This window comes from Phodopus roborovskii, unplaced genomic scaffold, assembly GCF_943737965.1.
Source record: "Phodopus roborovskii unplaced genomic scaffold, PHOROB, whole genome shotgun sequence".
NCBI lineage: Eukaryota > Metazoa > Chordata > Mammalia > Rodentia > Cricetidae > Phodopus > Phodopus roborovskii.
This window is the reverse complement of record NW_026126515.1, coordinates 11448338-11474433: the sequence shown is the minus strand read 5'-3', so window position 1 is coordinate 11474433 and position 26096 is coordinate 11448338. Positions and strand designations below refer to the sequence as shown.

The 26096-nt window shown below is 41.0% G+C and overlaps 1 protein-coding gene across 2 annotated transcripts in view; it reads left to right on the top strand.

Annotated features, from left to right (window-relative positions):
* The first annotated feature begins 8172 nt into the window (after positions 1-8172).
* Cep128 (centrosomal protein 128) overlaps positions 8173-26096 on the top strand; it is a 319467-nt gene continuing 301543 nt past the window's right edge. For both annotated transcript variants that reach the window (XM_051196144.1, XM_051196145.1), the window contains exons 1-2: positions 8173-8366; positions 10530-10686. The gene's annotated coding sequence lies outside the window, so the exon portion shown is untranslated. The remainder of the gene's footprint in view (positions 8367-10529; positions 10687-26096) is intronic.

Below are 26096 nucleotides of genomic sequence, written 5' to 3'. Positions count from 1 at the left end.
ACATTTAAGAGCCACTTCATTCTTTGTATACTAAGCAAAAATATTAATAACAAATGCAAATTAGATTATGTCAAATTTCTTCTTGAAAGTATATTTGCTTACTAATTCCTCTAGGAACAAAAAGAATGCTAATTTCTTTTATGCTACAAGGTTTCTTCTATATACAACTCTAGAACAGGATGGAAAGGCTAGGGTGCTGGGAATCCAAGGACTCATTAATCGAGAAGACTGAAAATACAACATTGATTAGGCTGGAGGTCAAAGGGCAGGTAAATATTAAGATTCATTGAACTGTATGTACGCTTAAGATACATTCATTCCAGTGTTTACAGAAACTTTATTAATATTCACCCGAAGTATAAACAACCCCACATTTTCTTCAAGAAGACAATGAATGTACAGATGCTATTCTACAGTGAAACAAATCAAGCATTAGTTCACATAACATATACAAATCTTGAATGTGAATGATAGTCGCAAGAAACCAAATTCAAAAAATTGTGTATTTATATGTGAGCTTTCATATACATGACATTAGGCCTGGGGATGTAGCTCAGTTGGCAAAGTGACTGCCTAGATTTGCCAAGGTTCCAAACCTAGCAGAGCATAAACTTGGTGTGGTGGTATGCTTCTGTAACCCCAGCATGTAGGAGGCAGTCAGGGGCAGGAGGACCAAGGTGCTTGGCTATACAGCAAATTCTAGGTCACATAGGCTATATGAGATCCTGAAGGACTGAACTCTCAAAAGATGCTGACTACAAACAGACACCCAGAGATTTTTATGGGAAAAGAAAATTTTCTGTCTTCATTGTGGTGGTCCCATGGCAATTTGTAAATGTGAATAATTATAGTGCATGCATTTCAAATGTTGAACACATCTTAAATCCAGGGATAAATGCTCTTTGGCTGTTCGCAATGCATTCTTGTAGCAATTTTACTGAAATTCTGTTTGAGAATTTCATGTAGATTTTCCGAAGGAAAGATGGTCTGCTACACTTTTCTTTGGTTTCTTTTGTGTAATTCTCAGTAGTTGATTCTTCCATCACAGACTGAACTGAGAAATATTTCCTCCTGTCCACATTTGTATTAGAGTTTGTATGCAATTTAATATTTTGTTCTTAGCTGGTAGAATTTACTAGCAAAGCCTCTTGAACATTGGATTTTCACTACAAATTTAACTTCTAAAAACATGTGTAACATTATTCAGGTTCTTTCATGAGACAGTTTGGTAGTTTTTATTTTTATGAAGGATTAGTTAACTATTGCTGTATTCACTGCCATAACATTGTCTACAATATCATCTCTATACATTTATACAAACATGCATAATCTGTTCTAATGTTAACACTAACATACCTGATATTGTCACTTTGTGTCTTCATTCTGTGTTTCACATTGACATATTGAGAACTTTGGTAATTTCATTAACATTCTCAAGGCAGTATATTTTCAGTTCATAGATTGCATATTATAGTTCATCCACATGGACATGTCAACTGGTGTTGTCATTGTGCAGGTCTTGTTTAGGTGACCATATTGTTGAGATTTTAATAGTGCAGCTCTCCTCTTATATATAGAAGACAGTATGTCTCAGAATACATCCTGGTCCTCTGATGCTTACAATTTTTCCACCTCCCTCTCTTACGGTGCCCCTTAAACTATAGGTATAAAGGTTGTGATGTAGGTGCATCATTTAGGGTTGGGAACTTGGTGGATATTTGCTCTCTACATTTGGCCAATTGTGGATTTCTGTAGCACGAACAATAAAAACCCAGAGACAGATATTGGGGTTCAAGCTGAAGATCAGAAAAGCACAGCAGCCAGCCATTAGAGAATTCTCACCTCTACCAATGCTCAGACCCAAGGGACAATCCACTGACCCTCAGATTGCATCTCCAGACAGCATCTCTCTCCACCAAGCCTCAGAATCCTAGACTGCAATCCTCAGAAGCAAATGCCCCGAATTCCTGTCTGCTCTTGCCTTATATTGCTCTCTATGCCCAGCCTTATCACTCCTGTCTCCACCTCCCTAGTGTAGGGATTAAAGGCATGTGATCCTAAGAGCTGAGATCACCTTTGGTGGGCTGTTTCTCTTTTAAACTGGATCAGTTTCATGTAGCTCAATGTGGTTTTGAACTAACAAATACTTATCTACCTCTGTTTCTTGAGTCCTGGGATTAAAGATGGGTACCACCACTGTTTGGCCTCTATGCCTAGCTAGTATGGCTGCTGTGATTAAAGGTGTGTATCAGCACTGCCTGATTCTATGGCTGTGGCTAGCTTTGCATTTTGATCTTCAGTGGCTTTGTTACATAATAAACAATACATCACCACAGATTTCTGTAATGTTCTTCACAGATTGCAAAAAGAAGCTTCTTTGAGATGAGGAAAGGATGTCTTAGTTAATTTTCCTGTTGCAGTGATGAAATACTCTGGCAAAAATAACTTGTTGGAGAGAAGGTTTATTCTGACTCACAGTTCAAGGGTAATGCCATCAGGACAGAAAAGTCAAGACAGCAGGAACTTGAAGCAGCTGGTCATACCACATCCACCATCGGGGGAAGCAGAGATCAATGGATGCAGGCCACATCCACAGAGAGCAAAGGATGCTTGCTAGTACTCAGTACCCCCTTTTTAATTTTTTTTTTCATGTATACAGTCCAGGATCTCAGCCAGGAAATGGTTCAGGACACAGTGGGTATTTTTGCACCTCAGTTAAAGTAGTCAAGATTATCCCTTATGGGCACATGCAGAGGCAATTTCTCCAGATAATTCTAGATTTTGTTAAGTTGACAATTGACACTAAGTGTCACACGTGGGTTTATGATTTTCGTCAAAATTGGAAAGTTTCAGCTATATTTCTCTTCTGTTTCATTTTCTCACTACTTTCTGTTTAGGATTCCAGTTGTTGCACTTACACCAGGCTGGAGTTGTTCCACAAACAAAATACTCAAACATTTTTTCCCAAGAATACAAAGTCTTACTGAACGTCAAAATAGTTCAACTGGGAGAGGGTTAAACTGAATTTTTTTCTCTCTGCTTTTCATTTGAGTGATTTCTTCTGGTCTGCCTCCAAATTCCATTTTTAAAAATTTTCCTGGAATATTTAATCTGTTTTCATTTCTAGTTCTTTTTCTCCATAAAACATGTACTATTGCGGTAAATAAGGATCAGGATAAACAAATAGGCCGAATAGATGTTTATTCAGGGAGAAATAACTTACAACCTAGACAGATGAACACCAGGAAATTCAACCTGACCCTCTCCTGTCCAAGTCACGCCAGAAAGAGAGAGCTCCTTCCTGGCCCCCTCCGACCTCCTTCCTCAGGTCACCTCCGCCCATCGCTCCACCCCCCAATGGGCGTGGTCAGTGCTACAGAAGGATTATCTCACTACACATGTAGAACACTGTAACTCATTTGATGCCTATGTTAGTTTCCAAGACTTGCTATAACAAAGTAAGTCCCATACACTTGATGTCTTAGATTTAGATGCATTAATTTCCTTGTAGTTTGTAAGTCCGGAAGTCTACACTCAAGGTCTGGGCAAGGACACACTCTTAGAGCTCTAGAAGATGATTCCTACTCTTATAGCTTTTGGTCATCTTCAGCACCCCTTGTTATCCCAAGTCTTGAATTATTGCAGGCTCTCCTTCAGCACTAAAAGTCTGTCCCCTCATGTGCCCCTCTGTTCAAATTTCCATCTGGATGGGTTCTGTTGACTTTAAAACAATGCTAGGGCTAAGGGCTGAGGGAGAAAGGATTTGTAATAAGCATAATAGCAAACTCTTTCATGAAGTACATGGGACACCTTTCATAAGGATGGCTCTGTTGACTCAGAAGTCTGGGGGATTCGGGTGAAGGCTGACTCCACAGAATAACAAAGACCACCAGTTATCAACATCCACTCCAGCCTTCAGGTGAACAGGTGTCAACTTCTTCCATTGAAGAAAAAAGCCTGTGTATTTAACAGTTCTGGTGTCTTTAGCACTTTTCAGCAAGTACAAGGACCTCATGCCCTCCTATAGTTAAATTACTTAAAAACCATTTGATATTTTAAAATTTTGTTTTAAAAGTATTTGTTACATGTGACCAGAACAGTATTTAATCTAGGGCTATTACCTTACCATTTCTAAGGTAAGAATCCTTTGAACTCTAAGTCCATGATCTGTTATTGAATGTTTCAGTATGACTGGTAGGAATCATTGCTATTCTGGGTCCTGGATAAGCGACAGGTGTTTCCTCCTCTGATCTTGGGAGACATGTCTTTCTTCAGCTTTAATTTCTTCACTTGTGTGTAATAGTTAACAGTCTTTTGAATATGTCATAGAGTTCTGTTGTGGTTCTCAGGAATTTTTCTCCATGTGGCTTTTTCTTGCTCTTTGTTTGTCATGAAAACTCCATATACTTCCCCTTGCCAAGGCTCTCAAGTTCTTTCCCAAATTTACGGCCTCTAGTGGGCACTCACTGCCTGTGTTTCCTCTCTTTACATCAGCCAATCCTGTGGCAATTGTGAGGTTTGCCCCATCTGTTGCTTGTGTTTCAGAGGTTACTTTCTTTGTCTGATGTCCACTATCTTCCACATATTTTATCTGTTGCTTTGTTTAATTCTGAGGGGAAGGTGTGTTTGGTTGCCGTGACTCTGTCTTTACTGGGAGCAGAAGTTGTGTGCTGAAATCTGTAACATTTTAAACCAAGATTCAGACAGCATACAATTGGTTTAGAGTAAAATCTTTCATGCCTAGTAGTTTCAATTCGGCAAATTGGAACCAGTCTTCAGGATAACATGTCCTAATAGCATGCTCAGCAAATGAGTCTGGTAAGTATTAAAGCAATTTTCTTTTCTTAACATGAATGTTAAGCCAGGAAAAAAAAAAAAAAAAAAAAAAAAAAAAAAAGAAGCACATGAGATGATGAATCAGTTTAAAAGTGCATTAAGAGAAAAAGTGTATCCATTAAACACACAGCAAAAAAATTCCCTTTAAATATAACAAATAGGAATAGCTATAGAATATTTTTTTTTTTTTAATCTTAGAAGAACCATTAACACTATCCACAATTCAGGAGGATGCATGGTTTTTCATTTCTTTTATGTTTTATCCTTTTCAAAAGGTGCAGCAGAAGCTGTATTGCTTGACTACACTAATAATATAATAAGTTAATAACATAATAACTCTATAATGGTTTAACATATTATTAGTTGATCATTTTGACTCCAGTGAATTTGTATTGCAATGTTATGTAATTGCCATAACTACCTAAAATTTTAAGTGTATGATAGAATATTATTGGATGAGCTAAGCTTCTACATTGCAAACGACCAAGGATTACAGTTTTATGAGTGGACAATGTCCTCTCCTGATTCTTCTTAGATACGGAAGCTTACTTGGAAACTTAAGAGATATTATCCAACAATACTTGAGGCTATTTCTTGATGGGTAGAAGGTGGGTTCATTCCTCTTCCATCTAGTCCCAACCAAATCAGAATATTGAACACTTTCATTTATGTCTTATGATGTATTTGGTATGTGTGATATTGAAAAGGAGCTTGGTCATCTGTGAAGTCTAAAGCTGTAGGTAGTCACCACTCCTGTGGGGAATCTGGGAAGACCATAGGCTTAAATGGATATTTTCCCCTGGTACTGAGGTACCTTCTGGATTTAGATGTTTTTCCTATACCTTCAGATTTGTTATTTTATCCCCATCCCTAATTCCCTTGTCCTCTGTGTCTTACTGTGGTGGCCCCCTTAAGCTCAAAGGGAATGGCATTACTTTGTTAGAGTATGTATGGCCTTTTTGGAGGAAGTGTGTCATTGTGGAGGTGGGCTTTGAGGTTTCCCATGCTCAAGATACTGCCTAATGTCTGAGACCACTTCCTGTCCCCTGCAAGATATAGAACTCTCAACTACTTCTCCAGCATCATGTCTGCCTGCATGCCACCATGTTCCACCATGATGATAATGGACTGAACCTCAGAACTGTAAGTGAGACACCCCAATTAAATGTTTTTCTTTTTAAAAGTTACCATGGTCATGGTGTTTCCCCCCACAACAATAAAAATATAAAAACCCTAACCTTCACAGTCATACTTTTACTTATTTATTATACAATTTTTCTGGAGAGCTTTCAAGACAAGGTTTCTCTGTCTAAGTGCCCTGGCTGTCCTGGAACTCTCTTTTTATACCAGGCTGTTCTTGAACTCACTGATATCTGCCTGCTTCTGTCTCCTGAGTCCTGGGATTAAAGGTGTGTGTCATCACTAGGCTTACTTATTTATTATTTTGAGGCCTGCTTCTGGATCATGGTACTGTCTTCCACACCATTTGCTTATGTCATGACTTTTTTGTAGAAGGCCTGACTTCATGGGTTTGTGACATTTGAAAACTATCAGGGCCTTGTATGCCAAAGGGCCTGGTACTTGGCTTAAAGCTTTTTCCTTGCTATGCTCATATTCTCAGTAAGTTAAAAAAATTACTTATTATTATTATTGTGTGTGTGTGAATGCATGATGTACATGTGTGTGTTTTGGGGGTATGTGCAATGGTACCTTTGTGAAGGTCAGAGGACAACTTTGTGGAGTTGATTCTTACCATTTACCTTCCCATGGATTCTGGGGACTAAACTCATGTAGCCAAGCTAACCCGTCAAACACCTTTACCCAACCATCATCTGCCTTGCTCCGCAATGAGTCTTGAACAAGGGCCTCACATTTTAATTTTGCTTTGGGTTTTACAAATCCTACAGCCAGTTCTGTTTGAGAGTCTTTGAGTTGCATTCTCAGAAGACAGGAAGGGATCCATTTCCTTTCTTTCCTTTCCTTTCCTTTCCTTTCTTTTCTTTTTTTTCTCTCTTTTCTTTTTTCCACTCTCACCCTCCCCCCCCCCATTTTCCCTAAATGCAAAGCAATCTATCTTGCTTAAACAGAGATGGGGGAGAGAGAATGGTAAAAATAAATAATTTGAGATTGGTTGGACATCTATTTTCTGCAACCTGGACATGAGCAATCCAGGGTTGCTGTTTCACAGTGGTATGAGCTTGTAAGGTACAAGCAAAACATTCTGTGTCATCTGCTATGTCCCTATCTGCAATACTGTCTGCCACTCAACAGGTGCTTAGATGAGGGAGAGGATTACGTGGGAAATGCATTATTCCTGTACAGAGTTGTCAGAAAAGACAGGCTATGTTATAGGACAACCTAGTAGCTCGTTCTTAACCTGTGGGTTATGACCACCAGAAAATAGATATTTCTGATGATCTTAGAAACTTCCAATCATAAATTTATTTTCGTTGCAACTTCATAACTGTAATTTTGCTACTGAGAGGTGTCTGAGTTACTAAGACCTTCAAAAGAAGTATGTTTTCTTATAGTTGCGACCCTCAGGTTGAGAACCACTGTTTTTTCTTTTTTCTTTTTTCCTTAGTTTTATTATTTTAGGTTTCAGGAAAACTACCATAGACCATGTAAATTTGGATTCTAGCTTTGCAGAGGATTAGGTCAGTGTCCTTTATCAGCAGAGTAGAAGGAACAGACTATTGACATCCCCTAAGGGATTTTTCACATCTTAGTTTTCCCTAAGCTCCTTCTTCGAGGTTTTAATTCTCTCATCATGGGCTCAAACTGACCTTTTTTTTCTGGGTAGGAAATACTTCTTTCATGTTCTAGTGAGGGTGTAACACCGTGGTCATGAACAGATGGTCTCATACTGCATTTGTAGTTTGCAGCTGAGGAGCTATAAGATCTTAGTCGAGCCAGTTCAGGAAGAAAGTTTTTCACTTGATAATCTTCTTTATTTCCCCTCCAGTCCTAAGCCTTTAGGACAAGACATTAAAGCGATTTTTACATATCACTGCTGGCTATTACTTATCCTTTGATGTTTCCTAATGAGTAAAATTGCACTCACTGTCAAGGTAGCATTTGAATTCACTGTCTACCAGGAGTTTGAGTCTTCACAGCCTACTGGCCCTTTAAGTAAACAAAATTAGAGTTGGGCGAGAAGGCAGGGCCTTGCTTGGGTCGGTAAAGACCGCTTATCCAGCTTCTTCCGGGAAAGGAACCTAGAGGCCAGACCCAGAGCATGCTGGGACGTGCAGTTTATGTGCTGTCATTGTCGCTGGATATCTCTCTGCTCTGGAGCGTGGGATGGACTACAGCTCCCAGAGGGCCAAGCGGCGGTGGCGCGTCCTGTGCTCTAGCCGCTCCTGGGCGGCTAGTTCAAGTTGCCATAGCTGCGAGTCCCCGGTGAGCCGAGTCGGTTGCGCTGCAGCGTTGGGTCAGTTGCACCTTCGGGGTCCCTGGTAGCCGCGGGAGCCGGGTGGGGCCTCGGCGATGATCCGGCATTAAGAACCTGGAGTCACCTTGGGTCTAAGGTACCTGCCCCATTTGCTCCCTTGTCCCTTTTCTCACTTCCCTTCACAGAGACATTTATGTTCCACTTCTCCCTTATCTCAGGGCGGAGACACCAGAGCTGCCGGGGTATGTGGGATGGGGCCGAGTGCGTGGGTGCAGTGTTTGGTGAGGTGGGGGTGATGGCGTGTTTGCATCCCTCAACAGATTGTCCATGGCAAGGTCCTGACGGTCTCACTTTGAATGGGCGTTGTCCCGGCTTTGGAGCAGCTTGCCATGGGCTAGCAACCTGTCTGACATTTAGTTGACTGCCCGGAAGGTACTTCTCTGTCCTCTAGTCACTTGATTTTTCCTTTGCTAATTAAGGAGATAGCCCCGTCCTAATGGTTAGTAGCCCCCTTTTGGAATTGATTCGTAGAAATACCAAACTTTGAATCCCAGTATATGGTTTAATGGACCGGGTCTGTTAGGCAAGGTTCGGTAAAGCTTGATGTTGCAGCGTCCTGGTCCTGTCAGGATTATGCAAAATATTTGGCTCAGTGCCTACCACAAAGCCAATTCTCACCCTTCTTCCTAAAACTGGTTGTTTTAGGAATTATACAGGTGGTTTTTAATTTTATGGTACCTGTATTAAAAGTAAAAGGAAGCTTCTGAGATTAATCTTAATTCATTTGGCACAGTACATAAAAATATATTTTGCATGTAGTAAATATCAAACTTATATGTACACACACACACACACACACACACACACACACACACACCTCCCATGTGGACAGGGTCCCCCTGTGTGGCCTCTGGTTGCCCTGGAACATACTTTGTGAGATGGACCAGATAGGTCTCCGAGTCACAGAGATGCACCTGCCTCTGCTTCCATAGTGCTGGGATCAAAGGTGTGTGGCACTACCCAAACTATATTTTGTGTTTTTTGAAATGGATGTTCTGAATCTGGCATTTATTAATATTTTATATTTATACTGTGTATCAATTTGAACTGGTCAGATTTCTAGAGTCATTGTCATATGACTGCTGTCCTGGAAGCACAGAGGAAGATGAACTTCGACAGCTCTAAATTGGTAAATTTGTTCTCAACCCGTGTGTCAGGACCCCATAGGGTCAACTGGCCCTTTCATGGAGTTGCTTGAGACCATTAGAAAACACAGATGTTACATTACAATTTATAACAGTAGCAAAATTACAGTTATGAAGTAGCAATGAAAATAATTTCAAGGTTGGGGGTCAGTACAGCATGAAGAACAGTATTTTAAAGGGTCACAGCATTAAGAAGGTTGACACTGCTGATGAAGAAATTTCACTGAGTCTAGGACTCATCATGTGGTAAAGCTTTGCTACTTTGTTGGAGACGTGTGTATTAAACCACTGCTTAACTGGCCACTCTGAACATGTCTCAGTTTCTCAGAATACACTTCTTGAAATGGCTTACTCATATACATGGACAATGGTTTTCTTAGATGATTTCTTTCCCGCCTGTGGATTCTTACAGTTTTAAAAGTAGTTATTAAGTGTTGAAAACATTTCTACCTACTGCATTTTCCTACAACCAAATACATAATACTTTTGTTTATTTGTTTTACCACTGTGAAAACTGATCAACCATATAAAATATGTCTTTAAAGAGGTGGAGGGTAGCCAGGCCTTGGTGGCTCACATCTTCAATTCCAGCGCTCGGGAGACAGAGGCAGGTGGATCTCTGTCAGTTCGAGGCTAGCCTGATCTACAGATTGAGTTCCAGGACAAGTGGGGCTACACAGAGATAGCCTGTCTCAAAAAAAAAAAAAAAAAAAAAAAAAAAAAAAAAAAAAAGAGGTGGAGGGTAGCCTAGGCTTACAAATGAGCCAGCAAATTCAGAAAAACAATATTAATTTTATTATTCAGTTTAGAATCCCAGCTGATAGCCAGTGCTTTTGATTAGACTTGGGGTACAGTTCATCCCTTAGTGTGATATAACAAGTCTAATGATGACTAGGCATGGGCAGAAAGTGCTACTTGTTAGGGATTTGCAGCCTGGGCATTTGGATATCATTTGGGCTTTTGGGTGACCATAGGAACATATTTTTCACTGTTCCATGGTATTCTCTAACCTATGCAGAGAGAAGGTGAAATAATTTTCATGAAAAAAATTTTAAGTTATAGTTCTGTTTACTGCCTGTTTCATTGGTTTGAAGGTGTTTTGGGGACGTGTAGAGGCAACCCAAAAGACCATCGACTTGACTAGACCTTTTGCCCGGAATCTCATGAAGAAATGATAGGAGGCAGGCATCCATGCCTTAGAAGAGCACTGAGCTCAAAGGACACCAGCACAGAATTCTGGGAGTGTACTTTGTAAGTATGCTTTCTCTTTGAGTTTAGCATCTGAGGAAATCTTTTACATTATTGTATATTCAAAGTAGAAAAACATATATCAACAAGGAGGGATTTGGGGGTGGGGTTAGGTTCAGTGTGAGGGGCAAGAAGCTCCTTTTTGAAATTAGTATAAAATTAAAACAGGGTAGTCGTTTTAATTAAAAAAATAATCAGGCGAACAGATAAATGTAGCTATGCTCTCACCTTTACCAAAAGCAGCAATGCAGCTGTCTACTAGACAGATGTTTGGGAACCCACCCTACCCCAGATACTGCTTGCGGTCCCTTCCCCAGGCATTGCGTTCAGTCATTTTGTATGCTTACCTGTGTTTGTCAGATCCATGTCTGAGGCGCAGATAGACTATTTGCCTGGAAATTCTTGTGCCTAAAGAGTGATCTTTATTTCTAGATCTTCTGGACTCCAGATTCCCAGTCCTGCCCCTGTACAGGCCTTGTGGCTGTTTTTAATTGTTCTCTTTCTCTAGTGGTGTTGACTTACACTCAACAGTTTTGGACTGATCATTTTATATGTTTAAAGGATCCTCTCTCTCTCTCTCTTTTTTTTTTTTTTAAAACAAAAACAAAATGGATAGTCTATTGAAGTAAGTAGTTGTAATTGTGATTTCTGTTTGGTAAATTGAGTATATTCACCACAAACTGTCATTGGTTATTAAAGATTTAGTGTTAAAGCTTAATTTTTGTAATAGATTCAAAATTCGTGACTTTGAAAAAACTGCCTTTCATTGTATTTTGATGATGAAAAGACGTTGACACACAGGCATTTTGAGGCCTTGCGATAAATTTCCATTGAAGACTTCTGATATACAAATTCTTAGAACTGAAGATTTTAGAGTTAGAAAGACATAAGCCTAGTAGGTTAATGTATTTCAGGAATTCTCACTGACACAAATTGACGCATCTGGAAATACTGTAAAGATGTTTTACAGTGGATTCACTATTATGCCTTTAATATGTTAGGGGGCTCCTTAGGCAGGTTTGAGTATAGTCATACTCTTTTATCATCTGTTTACCTATGTAACAGTGTATTGTTAAATGGTCACACAAACAGTCTCTACTGTCTCATTCACTTTTGAGACCAGGTTGGGAAGAGAGCTTAGGCTGGCCTGGAACTCGGGATCTCTGCCTCATCCTCCTGAGTGTTCAGTTTTAGGTGTGTTACACTGTCTTGGGCCTCTATCTTATCTGTTTTAACTGCTAGCTTTGTGTCCTAGTGATTAGATGCATTTAATGTATTTCTCATCAGGGAATTTTTTTTTTTATAATTCTTAAATGAAATTCTCATATATACATCCTATATTAATTGTGCACACCCCCATCCTTTTGTTTTCTTGAGATTGATCATAGAAACAGAATTTCTGAGTCAAAGCGTGTATATTTACTTGTTTTGCCAAGTTATTTTTAGAAAAGCTGCTCATATTTTTATAGAGAATACACTTATTTATTTTTTATTTATTTATTTATTTATTTATTTATTTCTGTTGTGTGCAAATGTTGGGACAAACTAGGTGTGTGTAGAAGTCAGAGGACAGCTTTTGGAGTTGATTTGATTTCTTCCATTGTGGACTCCAGGAATCGAACTTAGGAGGTCAGGCTTGCTTAGAGAAGTGCTTTTTTCTGTTGAACCACCCTTTCACTTTCAGCCTTTATAACTAATACTCATACACTGAATGCCCTTGTCAGCCTTAAGGGTGAGAGCTTTGCTCATTTGTCCAAAACAGATAAACAAGGACACCATTTTAATGTTTCAATTTGCAATTCTCCAATGAGATGAAGTATATTTATGCATTTGTTAGGAACATTTTATTCTGTGAATTGCCTGTTTATGTGTCCTTGGCAACTTTTACTACTGGAGTGTTATTACTTTTGTGTGCTTTTTAAAGATCTAATTAACCCCACAGTTTCTGTATAATGCGAATATTCTGAGTTTTCCCTTTGCTTCTGGTGTCTTGTGATATTGAGGAATGACTTTAAAAGACTCAGTAAGCCTTTATCAATATCCATCTTTCTACAATTAGTATAACCCTTAGCATAAAATCCATGTACTGTGAAAGACTGGAGGGTTGTGGAGAAGTCACATCTGTGGTTCCATGAATCCATTTAGCTGATGGATATTTGGAATCTGCTGTGTGTACAGGGTTTGTCATGAAACAGGTTCTCCTGAGTGCATGAATGAGTGCTTGTGAATGAGCAGGCTCACGCATGAATGGGTGTGTGAATTAAAGCTGAGCTGGAGCTAGGCGCTTTAGAATGAAGAGCATCGTTGTGGAAGCAGTGGACTATGGTTGTTATTTTAAAGGATGGATAATCAATTTTATAGATTGAGGAGAAAAGGAAAAGCTTGATGGTTGGCAGGTGAAGGCTTTCAAATGCTCGAAATGGGTTCTTTCATGAGCAGATATTAGTATGTTGAAACTGCAGATGATGAACTCAGGTGACGAGACTGTGGGATTTGGAGTTGAGATCTTGATAGTACAGGTAATTGGAGACTATAAGTAGCTGCAATTGGCCATTATAAGCTCAAATGATTTTACAAATAACTGAGTATATTTAGGTTTGATCCAGTCATTAGTAAGTTTTCGTGTATGCTCCATTGATTTGAAATGCTGCCTTGCTTACCATATGGTAGACCTTAGTATTAATAGTATTCATATTAATAGAATGCAGCTCAATCAATATTGTTTTAAGACTTCAAACAATTAATTTAGAACTGCTGTTAATGAAATTTTCCTATGTAATATTTGCTTAAGTAGTACTTGCTATTTATAAAACCCTGTACTTTGAACTTTGTTTCTGGATTAATCAGACAGGATTAATTAAAAAAAGTCTAGTTGCAAATTAATTTGATAATGGTCCAGTGCATGCCAGACACTATGCTGAGTTCTGGGCTTCAACCATTTTGTGTTTCTTTAAGAGAATATTTGAAGCTTAGTGATTGATAAAAGAAATGGTTTTATGTGGTTTATAGTTGTGGTCCTGTGGTCTGCTGTAAGTCCCTGAAGCACTAATGTGTCCCATCCTGGTGGGTAAGTATGCTTGAGTGGAGCAGGGAAGGCCATGTCGTGAGAGGGAGCAGCAGAACCAGCTGACAAAGCCAAGCTGGCTTTTTAAGAATCTACTTTTCAGTTGTGTAGTCTAGTTGCACAAGACTTAACTTCATCAGGGTTGGAGATTAACCCCCACTTTGAGGGTGCCCTTCAGTGTCCTCCCCCTAGATTATCATGTAGAGCATTGTTTCTCAACCTGTGTGTCATGGTCCCTTTGTGGGGGTCACACATCTGATATCCTGCATGTCAGATATTTACATTATGATTAAGAACAATAGCAAAATTTACGAAGAAGCAATGAAATAATATAATATTTGGGGGTCACCACAACCCGAGGAACTGTATTATAGGATTGTGGCGTTAGGAAGGTTAAGAACCACTGACATAGGGCTTCCACTGCCTCTAGATTGCCAATATTAGGGCTCAAGCTTCCTGCAAACAAACTTCTGTGGGGATAAAACGCATAGAAAGCATGGGAAACCATGAGTAAGCCAGTCTTTGTTGAGATTTAGAGAAAGGTTCAGAGGATGAAAAGGATGCTCTGGGTAGTAAGACTGGCATAGGCCTAGGCATGTTGGTGAGATGGGTACACATATTTGAGTAATTGAAGAAGTTTATGGGGATGCCTAATAATATGGGGATGTCTTACTTCAGGGATGCAGCCCTATGATTTCAGAGCTGTTGGAGGAAAGATTACCTCTGTCTGGAGAGGGAAAACTTCCTGAGACGGTATTTGGGTATGCCTGAAGTGATGAGTATATTGAAATATGTGGGGATAGTGGCTTCATGGCATTAGTGAAGGCTGTGAGAAGGGCAGCTCACTGGGGTCTTGGATTCCTGACTCACAAACCTCAACTCAGTTATGGAGGCAGAAGGAAGGGTACATCAACAAGCTGGTTTGATGGCTTGGAGAAGTACAAGATTTAGACTCCAATTTTGTTATTGTAATTTTTTTTTAAAAACAAAGTAATCGTGAGCTAGTACTCAAACAGGCATCTCCCTTTACAGCATAAGTAAGCTTGCAATTATATCATCTTTGCAGGGTTGCAATAGAAATCATGAGGAAATGCTAATGAAAATACTTCCTAAGCTCTAGAGCAGGGTGTGAATTAAGGTAAATGACACTATGAGACGATTGCCTTTCATGCAGTTGTTTTCTGTTTCCTTTTAAAATTAGGAAGAAATAACGTATGCTTTGTGATGTAGAGAAATAGCATGTTTTTTTATTTTATTTTTTTAACAAAAACTCTGAAATTATTATACTTTTAAAATTGCTTTCCTCCCTTAAAACTTGATAGGTTGTCATGTGCTACACTACCTGCTTTTGTGTGTGTGTGTGTGTGTGTGTGTGTGTGTGTGTGTGTGTGTGTGTATTCTGATTTGAAACATCCTTTTTCTATCATTGGAAGGGTGTCACATCTATCTACAGTCTGAAATCATCCATTTTCTCAAGGACAGTCGGTTGAAAGGAAAGTTCAGCAAATAACTCTTTGAGAACCAAATCCAGTCAACTGTTGTATAACAGTTGACCTTTGCTGTATAACCAACAGAACCTTGGAGACATACAACAATAAACGTTCGTCCCCTACAGTGGGTTACCTAAGCTGTCTACTTAGCGTGGCTAGACCTGTTCATTTGGCCAGGGACAGCTAGCTGGTTTGTCGCTCTAGGTTGGAAGATCTGAGATGTTTATTGTCCTGTGTCCTCCACTTTCTAGCCTGGGAAGAGTTTCAGGAAGTAAGGTGGAAAGGATAGGAGAGTTGTAGGAGAGCGAGGTCCAGGGGGGCAATCCTGTCTTTCTTTAGGGCTGGACAGTTAAAATCCGGCTGATGTCAAGGTAGGAGCCCACACTCAGCAGTTAACTACTTGTACGGAGGTGAAGCTCTTGTGTGAAATGTAATGGGTTAGCCTCCTCCCGGCTTCAGTTTCTTCATGTTGGTGCAAAGCCTTTCTGTGTAGCTTGATTAAAGTCAAGTCAAACTATTTGGTTCCATTTTTAAAGTCTGCAGGTGTGGATAATGTAGATGTTTGCCAGAGTGTCAGTCTTAACTGTTCTGTCCACCATGGAGACTGCCACTACCATGCCTTCCTTCTGCTCTGTGTGTGTGTGTGGGGGGGGGGGGACTAACTCCCAGGTGTCTCTACTGATGAGTTCTTCACAGCTGGGCTGCTCATTTTCATCTGGCCTGTTGGGCTCATATGCTTTGCCCTTTTTAAAAATTTTAATTCTTAGTGGGATTGCAGAGTCAGCTCTGTGGAGCTCGTCAAGTGGCACACTGTGCGACAGGTGTGGTGGAGAGTGGGGCAAACAGGATGGTGTGGGTCTGTTTAGAGCATGCTGTGGGTATATCCATATGCTCCTGTGGAAAATCAGTGCTTGGAATTGGCAGAGATTTTGATTTTTTTCCCCCCGCCAGAAAACTGGAATTTGGAATTTTCAAGTGAAGCCTCTTAGATTCACATTTTAAAATGACCTCGTTATTTCAAATAGATATTTGTCAGCTGGGTTTGTTCTGTAGTCCTCCAAGTTACAGTGCCTGAATTAAACACAATGATGTCAGAGACTCAGGGGTCCAGTTGTGGCCTGTTCCAATCTTTTGTTTAACCAATCTGGGTCAGTATGGTTAGGGTTAGGGTTAGGGTTGCCTATTCTCTCAGAGGGTTTAATTCTGGTAGTTATTTTGAGAATTATTGTGCTATTTACCTGTTTTATCAGGTGATAAATATAAGAGTATGAATTTTGGGCATAACACAAGTACCAAACGCATAATAGCCATTGCCATTTCTCTGGAACTTTTCTGTCTTGGCTGATGGTTTCAGGACATCATGGTGGCAGGGTTTGGTGAGCAGAGATGTCCAACTCATTGATATCAGGAAGCAGGGGCGGGACTGGGACAGATATAGCCCTCAAGGCCATTCTGTTTGTGAACTGTTTCCTCTAGATAGGCTGTACCTCCTACAGTGTCTACAACCACACAAAAAAGCATGGCCAACTGAGACCAACCCTCCCATGTATGAGACTTTTTAGGGACAGGGACACTTTATATCTGAACCAAAGCTGGGTTGCTGTGGTATTTGCTTTGGAGAGTGATTGTCAGGGAATTCTTGGGGTTAGGAGCACTGACTGCTCTTCCAGAGGACCCAGGTTCATTTCCCAGCACTGACCTGGTGGCTGACAATTGTGTAACTCCAGGTCCAGTCCTATGCCCTCTTCTGGCCTTCCCAAGCACCACACATGTAGTACATAATGCAGGCAAAACATCAGTTTACATAAAACAACATTAAAAACCAAAAAAAAAAAAAAAAAAAAAAAAAAAAAAAGGAATTCTTTAAGACAGGAATAATGAATACGAAAGATGCTGGTCTGGAGCAAGGAATCAGGGTTAACAAGATGTACTATCTGCTTATAAATTTTGCCTTGCAGTGTTGACATATGGGTACCTGTCATAGCTAGCTGCCCAGTGAATGGTGATTCTTACTGTACCTGGTGATACCTTGTGTGTATTCTGACAAATAAAGCTTGCCTGAAGATCACAGGGCGGAGCTAGCCGCTAGTTAACCATAGAGAACTGGAGGTCTGTACATGCAGACAGGAAGTGATAGGCTGGGCAGATATCACCACCACCTCTGGCACTCTGTGTTCTGATTATTAAATCCAGTGTTTCTCTGTTTTAGAATTCATTTCTAAAGGCTATTTCATGTTGACCTTTAATTTTAAAGCTCATTCACCACATTTTTATCTTTGTGTTCTTAGGCAACACCATAATTGTTTTTCTCCTCACCCTTAAGCGTGGCTGTGCCAATTTACTGGGTCATCTGGTGCTGTAATTTAAGTAGCTGTAAACCGAATATCATTCTTCAAGGCTGGAAACTAACTTCAGAGGGGGTGGCAAGTATGCCACTGTAAGTCCTCAGATGGTATTCTCTTGACAGTGAGTGCCTTGCTTGTGTGATTCTAACCCCTGGCCTTCTTAGTTTTGATTGAGACAGGGTTTTACTATTTGGCCTAGGCTGGTCTTCAACTTTCCATGAGTGCTGGGATTACAGTCATGGGCCACCACACTTGGTTTTATTTCTCTATCTTGGGCCTGCCTTGTATTTGTATACCACATCTTTTCCACTCTGAGGCTTCTTCTATAGCTCTCGAGAAAACATCTTTTCCAGTTAGTAATCCATCTCTTTTTTCCCCCCACATATCCAAAGAAGAAAAAAACCCACATATAAGTGCCCCTGTCCTTTGCCTCTCCTTCACTGTAGGACCTGGTGGCCTAGCTCCCATTGCTTTGCTGAGACTGTTTTCAGTATGCTCACTAATAATCCCAAGGGTGCTTTCCAATCCTCTTCCTACTTGGCTCTCTGTTAAATGGGTGCATCACAGTTCAGTTTTCCCTCTAAATGGGGAGGGGGGTTGTTAAGTTCAATAGGGAGAGTTTAGTATTGGGTGTTGGCAAGACCAAATTCAGCCCACCCACAGGTCAAGTCAAATTGGCCCATTCTCCTACATTGTCATGTTCTTATGCTACAGTTGCAGGGTATAATAGGTGTGTCAGGGACTGTAGGGACCACATATAGCTTATGCTGGTCAGTTTTATGTTCACTTGATATGAACTAGAGTCACTGATGGTGGGGGTGGGGGAGCACCTCAATTGAAAAAATGCCTCCCCTAGATCAGGCCGATGTAGGCAAGCCTATAGGATATTTTCATAATTAGCGATTGATAGGGGAGGGCATAGCCCATTATAGGGGGTGCCAACCCTGGACGACTGGTGAAGAGAGCAGGCTGAACAAATCATGATGAGCAAGGCAATAAGCAACACTCCTCCATGGCCTCTGCATTAGCCCCTTCCTCCAGGTTCCTGCCTGGTCTGAGTTCCTGCCTTGCCTTCCTTCAGTGGACTATGATTCAAATTGCTTTTGGTCCTGGTGTTTCAGCCCAGTAGTAGAGACCCTAGTTGAGACATGGCTCTTTACAGAAAATGTTTGCTCACCCCGATGCAATGAGTATAATAGGCTAGTCCATAAAGGAATGGAGAAAACCTAGAGTTCTCACTCCTGAGGGGAAGTAGCCAAGGAAGGCATAAACTTGAAGGGTGCTCCTCTATAGGATTGAGATCCAGAACTTGTTGGGGAAGACGTGGATGCCATCATTGGATGGTAGAGAGACTATGGGTATCCTAGGCTACAGCTGATCCATAGTCACCAAGCAGTAAGTGTTAGGACCTGAAAACAAACCATTTCCACTGCTGTCTGATTATTTTATAGCAAGCTGTATTTAGAAGTGTACAGGGACTGGCCAGACGACTACCTCCCCCCTGAGTTGGGGTTTCAGAGAGGAGCCCTTCACTGGTTGTGGAGGTGTGTTTATGGGGAAGGGTTAAGATTGACATCTGGTCAGGTAATTGACCATTAGCGCCTGGACAGAGACAGAAGAGTGGGGGACTCGGGGCTCAAGGCGGCTTGTGGGGTAGATGAGTGCAAGAATATATCAGGTGGAAGGGCAGTCATCAAGGTAGCTGGGATGCCACATTTTCATAAGGCAAAAAAGGCAGCCATGTACTAGAGGTTCAGGAGTTTAGCAAGGCAAGATGGGGTGGGTATACATCATGGGGTCACACGTTTAGGGTAGGTTGTAAAACATGGTTTGCAGGACACATTAGGCTTAGGAAACATGCTTATTCTCGTAAGGAATGGAGACTTCACAGTGTATAACAATGTGTCTTCTTGACAGCAGTGTGACTTCTGTTTTGGTTTCACATCAGGAGCGTGATCCTGGGTGAAGGTGGGATGAATCTGGACAGTGGGTGGGGGAGAGCTGACACCTGTTCAGTGGCGGGAAACACTTTTCTGTGTGCTGTGGGGGCGCTGCACTGTAGATGAAACGAACCCCCGAGACACATGGAATCTGGGGTGGGGGAGGTGCTACCAAAACGCAGTGGGGATGAATGTCCCTTCCACAAGATTATGGAATGGAAACACAATACATGGAAACCATTGGGACCCCTGTCCCTGTGGTGCCCACTCGCCCCGTCCATGATAACGTTTTCCTGATGCCAGCTGCAAATTAAAGTTTTGCTTCTTAAAGAGTAGGCAATGAAGGATTTATTTGAGCGGAGACAGTACAGCTGCAACTCTGCTGCCTGTCAGCAGGGCTTAGGCTACAAGAGCCAGAGGGAGCAGAATTCCCTCAGGCACTGACTCTTTCACAGCTAGAAGGGAACTTATCTAAATTTCTGTCCCTGTAAAGAACTCAGGATACAAAGGTTGATGTGGTACTCTGCTCCTCAGAGAGGCTGAAGAGCAAGTAGCTCCCCCTCCTCCTCTGAGTCCCTTCAGAAGCTCTCTTATGCCTCCTCGACACCCCTCTTTAAAAACCCTTTTCCACTTGGCTCCTCCCTACAACTTCCTGTCAGCTAGTTGCCGACCCAACCTCCCGACCGCAGGTGAATTTTATTTAATCAGACACATCTTTGCATCATTCAACAAATGTTCCAGTGCATAAACAAAGGTAACACACCAGAAAAGAATATTCTACAAGTAATTTTGTATGTTGAGCTCATCCTCTAGCCTCAGTATTACAATAAAAAAAAATGCATCCATAGGATATGAAGCCATAATATGCAAATCAGATGACAGCAGACTGCCCTGGTACAAACCCTGAGAGCTCTGTGGGTTTGGACCCTCTCTAGTTTCTCTGAGATAGTTTGACTGCACCCCGTTTCCTTGTGTTAGCTATATGTCTGTCTTCTAATCATTGTCTACACTGAGTGAATGATTCTAGTCTGACTCCGAGGTTCTTGTCTTACTGCTTACCTCTCTTATGCAATATTCTTGCCAGTCTTTCTCATCAAGAACTGTCACCTACTTACTTCCATCTTTAATCCTCTCTGGTGGTACTGGGGATTGAACCTAGGGCCAAGTGCTCTACTACTGAGCCATATTCCCAGCCCTGAGTGTTTTGAGACAGAATCTTGCTGAGTTGCTTACCCAGGCCTAAGACTTTGGAGTCTCCTGTCTTTGTCTCCTCTGACTGCTGTGATGACAAGTGTGGACTGTCATCCTTAGGTTATCATTCATCTGTAATGTAACAATTCAGTAAGGGATGAATGAATGATCCTGTTTTGAATACCTCTGGTTCCGAGGCTTTTGGAGGAGTACCTCATTTTTCTGCCTATGTGGAAATTGGCGGATGGACTGACTCTTGATTTTCATCTTATATAAATTCTCTGGCAGAGCAATGATGTAAAGAAAACAGGAACAATTGACAGTTGTTTATACATGGTAACCTTTGCTGTCTTGGTGACTTTTTCACCTGCAGGGTGAGCTGCATCCCCAAGTTGAATGGCTGTTGAGACAGGGAAATACATTATGAGAATTGAATTTGGTTGATGATTAAGTTTAAAACACATTTCCCTTCTCAATAGCAATGTCATTACCTTGAACATCTTCTTTGAGGACAGTTGCTTTGGATGGGGACAGCTGAGGCACATGGAGACTATAGAGGCAATCACCCACTTAACATGCACTAGTCAGGCTTTGTGAAATATCACCCCTGATGCTGGGTGCTTATCTTTTATGGAACAGCTTGCAAATCCTAATTGTTTTAAACTGACTCTGAGGAAAAGAGATTTGAGAATCAATAAATCACAGCTCCCATACATACAAATGTGCCTCATTACACTGAAGACAATCTGATGGCTCCTTAGGTCAAATAACAAAAGGGGAGGACTTGAGTCTTCTTATAAGGCTTGAGTGTGGTTTTTCTCTCTCCGGACCGGGTGTCCAGGGCTACATATGGACATTTGTTTAGATGGCATGAATTGACGAGGGCTCATTGCTTGCTTTGGTGGTTGTATGTCTTCTTTATAAGGTTCATTAAGGCAGAAACAACAATATTTATATCTTTAAGTATTGACGTGTTGGGAGCAGCTATATAAACTATTCTAAGAGCCTTGCCATCTGCTATTCAAACACAGCTTTCTCTACAGTTTTATAGATTTCTATCCAAGGTCACCCATCGCAGCCCTCTCTTGAGCCTTGGTCTGAAAATCGGATAGTATTTTCTTTTTTTTTTTTTTTATTTAATTTTATATAACAAAGTCCAATTAAATGAAAACAAACATTTATACACAATATTTGGGAATTTGGGCATCGTTCTTTCCAAACTACTTCCTGCTGGTAAGGGGCGCTGTCTTGGGGGATTCGAAGAAGATTCAGATATCCTGGCTGTAGTCTGTAGGGCTGTTTTGTCCAGCTGTTTGGAATGTAGGATCAGCTTGTACTCTGTTTCAGGCGGTCTGGTGTGATCAAACCACATTAGTCTGGAAGGAATCCACATCTTTTCATTTTCTGTGGAAACAAAAATAGAAATACTTTTCCCCAGTAACTTGTTCTTCAACTTAAATTTTGGAGTCAAAGCGTTTTTTTTTTTTTTTTTTAATTTATTATTTTACATGTCGATCCCAGTTCCCTCTCCCTCCCTCCTTCCCTCCCTTTTGCCCTCTCTACCCTCTCCCATGCACTCTAAACACCCTCCCCTCCCAACCCCCCACCACAATACCATATGTAGGGGAATGCCATCCAGTTGGGGTCATGTAGATCTGACAGGTCCTGTGAAGTAGGGACTAGGGCTTCTCTCCTATCTCTAGAATAAGGCAGTTATCCCTCCATGGGGGATATGTTTGCAAAGTCCTTTTGTGCACCAGGGATACATCCTGGCTCCACTGTCTGAGGTCTCTTAGACTGCTCAGACCTTCTGGCTGAGACCCATATTCAGGGGGGTCCGAGTCAGTCCCCTGTTGGCTTCCCAGCTATCAGTCTAGTGGCCCTTAGCTCCTCCTTGTTCAGGTAAGCTGTCTCTATGTACTTCTACCGCATGGTCTTGTCCTCTCCATCTGCTTCTGGGTTCTAGTTCGACTCAGTGTTTATGTATGGGTGTTTGCTCCTGTTTTCAACAGGCATTAGTTGAGGACTCCATGGAGAAGTTAGTTGTTGATCTCACTCTCCGGGAAGGGCATTTATGATAGCCTTTCCACGGAAGCTGAGATTGTTAGTTGGGAGCAGTCTTGTAGTTCCCTCAACCTTTCTTTGTGTTCAACTTTATCTTCAAACCAATATTGGCTCCCTCTTTTATGTTCTCTCTCTCTGTCTCTCTCTCTCTCTCTCTCTCTCTCTCTCTCTCTTTCCTATTTTCCATTCCTAACCAGGCTCAATCCTCCTGGTCGCACATGCCTTCCTCTCCTCCCTCTCATTTTCTCCTACTTCTCTCTCCATTAGCTGTCCTCCCCCACTTTACCTGAGGTCTGGGGGACTTGTCCCTTCCCAGTTCTGTGAGGGACTTTATATGAATCTCTTAGAATACAACTTGTATCCTAGTTCCTCTGGTGATGCTAAAATTATACAATGGGGCAAAGACAGCATCTTCAACAAATGGTGCTGGCACAATTGGATGAGGGTGTGTAGAAGACTGCAGATAGACCCATGTCTGTCGCCATGCACAAAACTCAAGTCCAAATGGATCAAAGACCTCAACATCAATCCAGCCACATTGAACCTCTTAGAAGAGAAAGTAGGAGGTACCCTTGAACAAATTGGTATAGGAGACCGCTTCTTGAACATAACTCCAGGGGCACAGACACTGAAAGAAACAATTAATAAATGGGACCTCTTCAAACTTAGAAGCTTCTATAAGGCAAAGGACACAGTTGACAAGACCAAACGGCAGCCCACTGACTGGGAAAAGATTTTCACTAATCCTATATCCGACAAAGGGCTGATCTCCAAAATATACAAAGAACTCAAGAAACTAGTCAACAAAACACCAAATAACCCTATTAAAAAATGGGGTACAGAACTGAAGAAAGAATTCTCAATGGAGGAAATCAAAAAGGCTGAAAGACACTTAAGAGAATGCTCCACATCCTTAGCTATCAGGGAAATGCAAATCAAAACAACTTTGAGATACCATCTTACCCCTGCCAGAATGGCTAAAATTAGAAACACCAGTGATGACTTATGTTGGAGAGGATGTGGAGAAAGTGGAACACTCCTCCACTGCTGGTGGGAGTGCAAACTCATACAGCCATTTTGGAGATCAGTATGGCGGTTCCTCAGGAAAATGGGAATTAGTTTACCACAGGACCCGGCAATCCCCCTCTTAGGCATATACCCAAAGGATTCACATTAATGCAACAAAGACATCTGTTCAACTATGTTCATAGCAGCACTATTTGTAATAGCAAGAACCTGGAAGCAACCTAGATGCCCTTCAATTGAAGAATGGTTAATGAAGATGTGGCACATCTACACAATGGAATACTACTCTGCAGAAAAAAATAATGGTATCTTGAAATTCGCAGGCAAGTGGATGGCACTTGAAGAAACCATCCTGAATGAGGTAACCCAGTCACAAAAAGAGAAACACAGTATGTACTCACTCATATATGGATTTTAGACCTAGATCAAATGATCACCAGCCTATAATTCACATCATCGGATAGTATTTTCTTGTCGGAGAGAAGTTGTGTTGCACAGGGAGGTGGTGGTGAGGTGCAGAAGGGTAGCTGTTTTTTCTCTGGCTTAAGGGAATGCGTTTCTCACCCTTAGTTAGCATTTCGGTGACTCAGTTGTTCTTTACATCTGACACTTCCTTCTTTTCTGCCATTGTGTGTCATGGTGAAATTTCTTATAATCATGACTTTGGATTTCTCATTCAACAGAATTTTTCTTCCTTTGCATTTTTCAAACAACGATGAAAACTTTGCCAGGGCCCATGCAGATGTTTTCCTACTTGTCGTGATGCTTCTTTGAAGATCAGATTGCAGTATTGACTGTGTGTCATTCATGAACCATTCTTAATTTTTTTCTGCAAAGCAGCATTTGATTAGAGTAAGCCATGTCTGTACATATGCATGTTTTCACACAGTACTTTGATATATGTATTCATTCTGGCATTGGGATTGTAAGCCACTTTTAAAAATAACGGTCCTTCAGCAAAACTATAAAATAAATAGTGTGAAGAAGTTTCTTTTAGCTCATAGACCAGGATAAGTCGTTCTGTGGCTGAAGTGGGATGTAGAGACAGCCCCTGTGAACTTGGTTCTTTTTTTTTAATTAATTAATTTATTTTATATAACCAAGTCCATTTAAATGAAAACAAACATTTATAGACAATATTTGGGAATTTGGGCGTTGTTCTTTCCAAACTAATTCCTGCTGGTAAGGGGCGCTGTCATGGGGGATTATAAGAAGATGCAGAAATCCTGGCTGTAGTCTGCAAGGCTGCTTTGTCCAGCTGTTTTGAATGTAGGATCACCTGGTACTCTGTTTCAGGCGGTCTGGCTTGGTCAAACCACATTAGTCTGGAAGGAATCCACAGCTTTTCATTTTCTGTGAAAATGAACTTGGTTCTTTTGCTCATCCTTTGTTTTGACCTAGGAAGTTGCCAGGAACTAGGAAGTGAGGCCAGGAAGTTGTAAAGCAGGAAAAGGAAGTGGGTATCAAAGAAAAGAGTTTTGAGGATGTAGGATGTTGAACTCTTTTTCCATGTTGTCAGCTTGTTAGCCTGCTGTCTTTGAAGGTGATATTTATATTTCTTTCTTAATTATATGTAAACATAGTTTCCTGTCCTGAGTGCCCACTCCCCATGGTGTGCCAAGTTGCGGTGAGACTAGGCCCTCCTCTTATATTAAGGCTGGATGAGCCAATCCAGTAGAAGGAATGGGTCCCAAAAGCAGGCAACACAGTCAGAGACAGCCCCTTCTTCTCACCTTTGGGAATCTCACATGAAGACCAAGTTATACAAGTGTGACTTGTATGCAGAGGGCCTAGGTCAGTCCCATGCAGGCTCCCTGGTTGTCTGTTCAGTCTCTGTGAGCCTCTGTGAATCCAGGTTAGCTGGGAACCAGGATTCTTAATGGCTATTTACTGTCCCATTTTAGAGTTCCATTGTATAGTTCTGTGCTTGGCCATTCTCTTTTATTTTAAAATTCCCATCATTTTCATTTTAGCACAACTTCACAGAAAGTATCTTTATATGCAAATTTTCAGTTGAGTTTTGTTTATGGGTCATTTTTGGATGTTTAATTACTAGATCAAAGGTATAGTTCCCTGTTAACCGCAAGACAAGTTGTATCAATTTGCACATTCCCTTTAGAAGAGTTCAGGAGTACTTTCTCCTGAAACCCAGCATCCACAGACATTATTATTTAATGGAAACAGTAGGACAGGGAAGCATCCTCTTGGTTTCATTTAAATTTCTTCGACTACTTCGTTGAATTTTTTTCATTCCTAGTGTATTTGTCAGCATAAAATGACTATGTCTCTTACT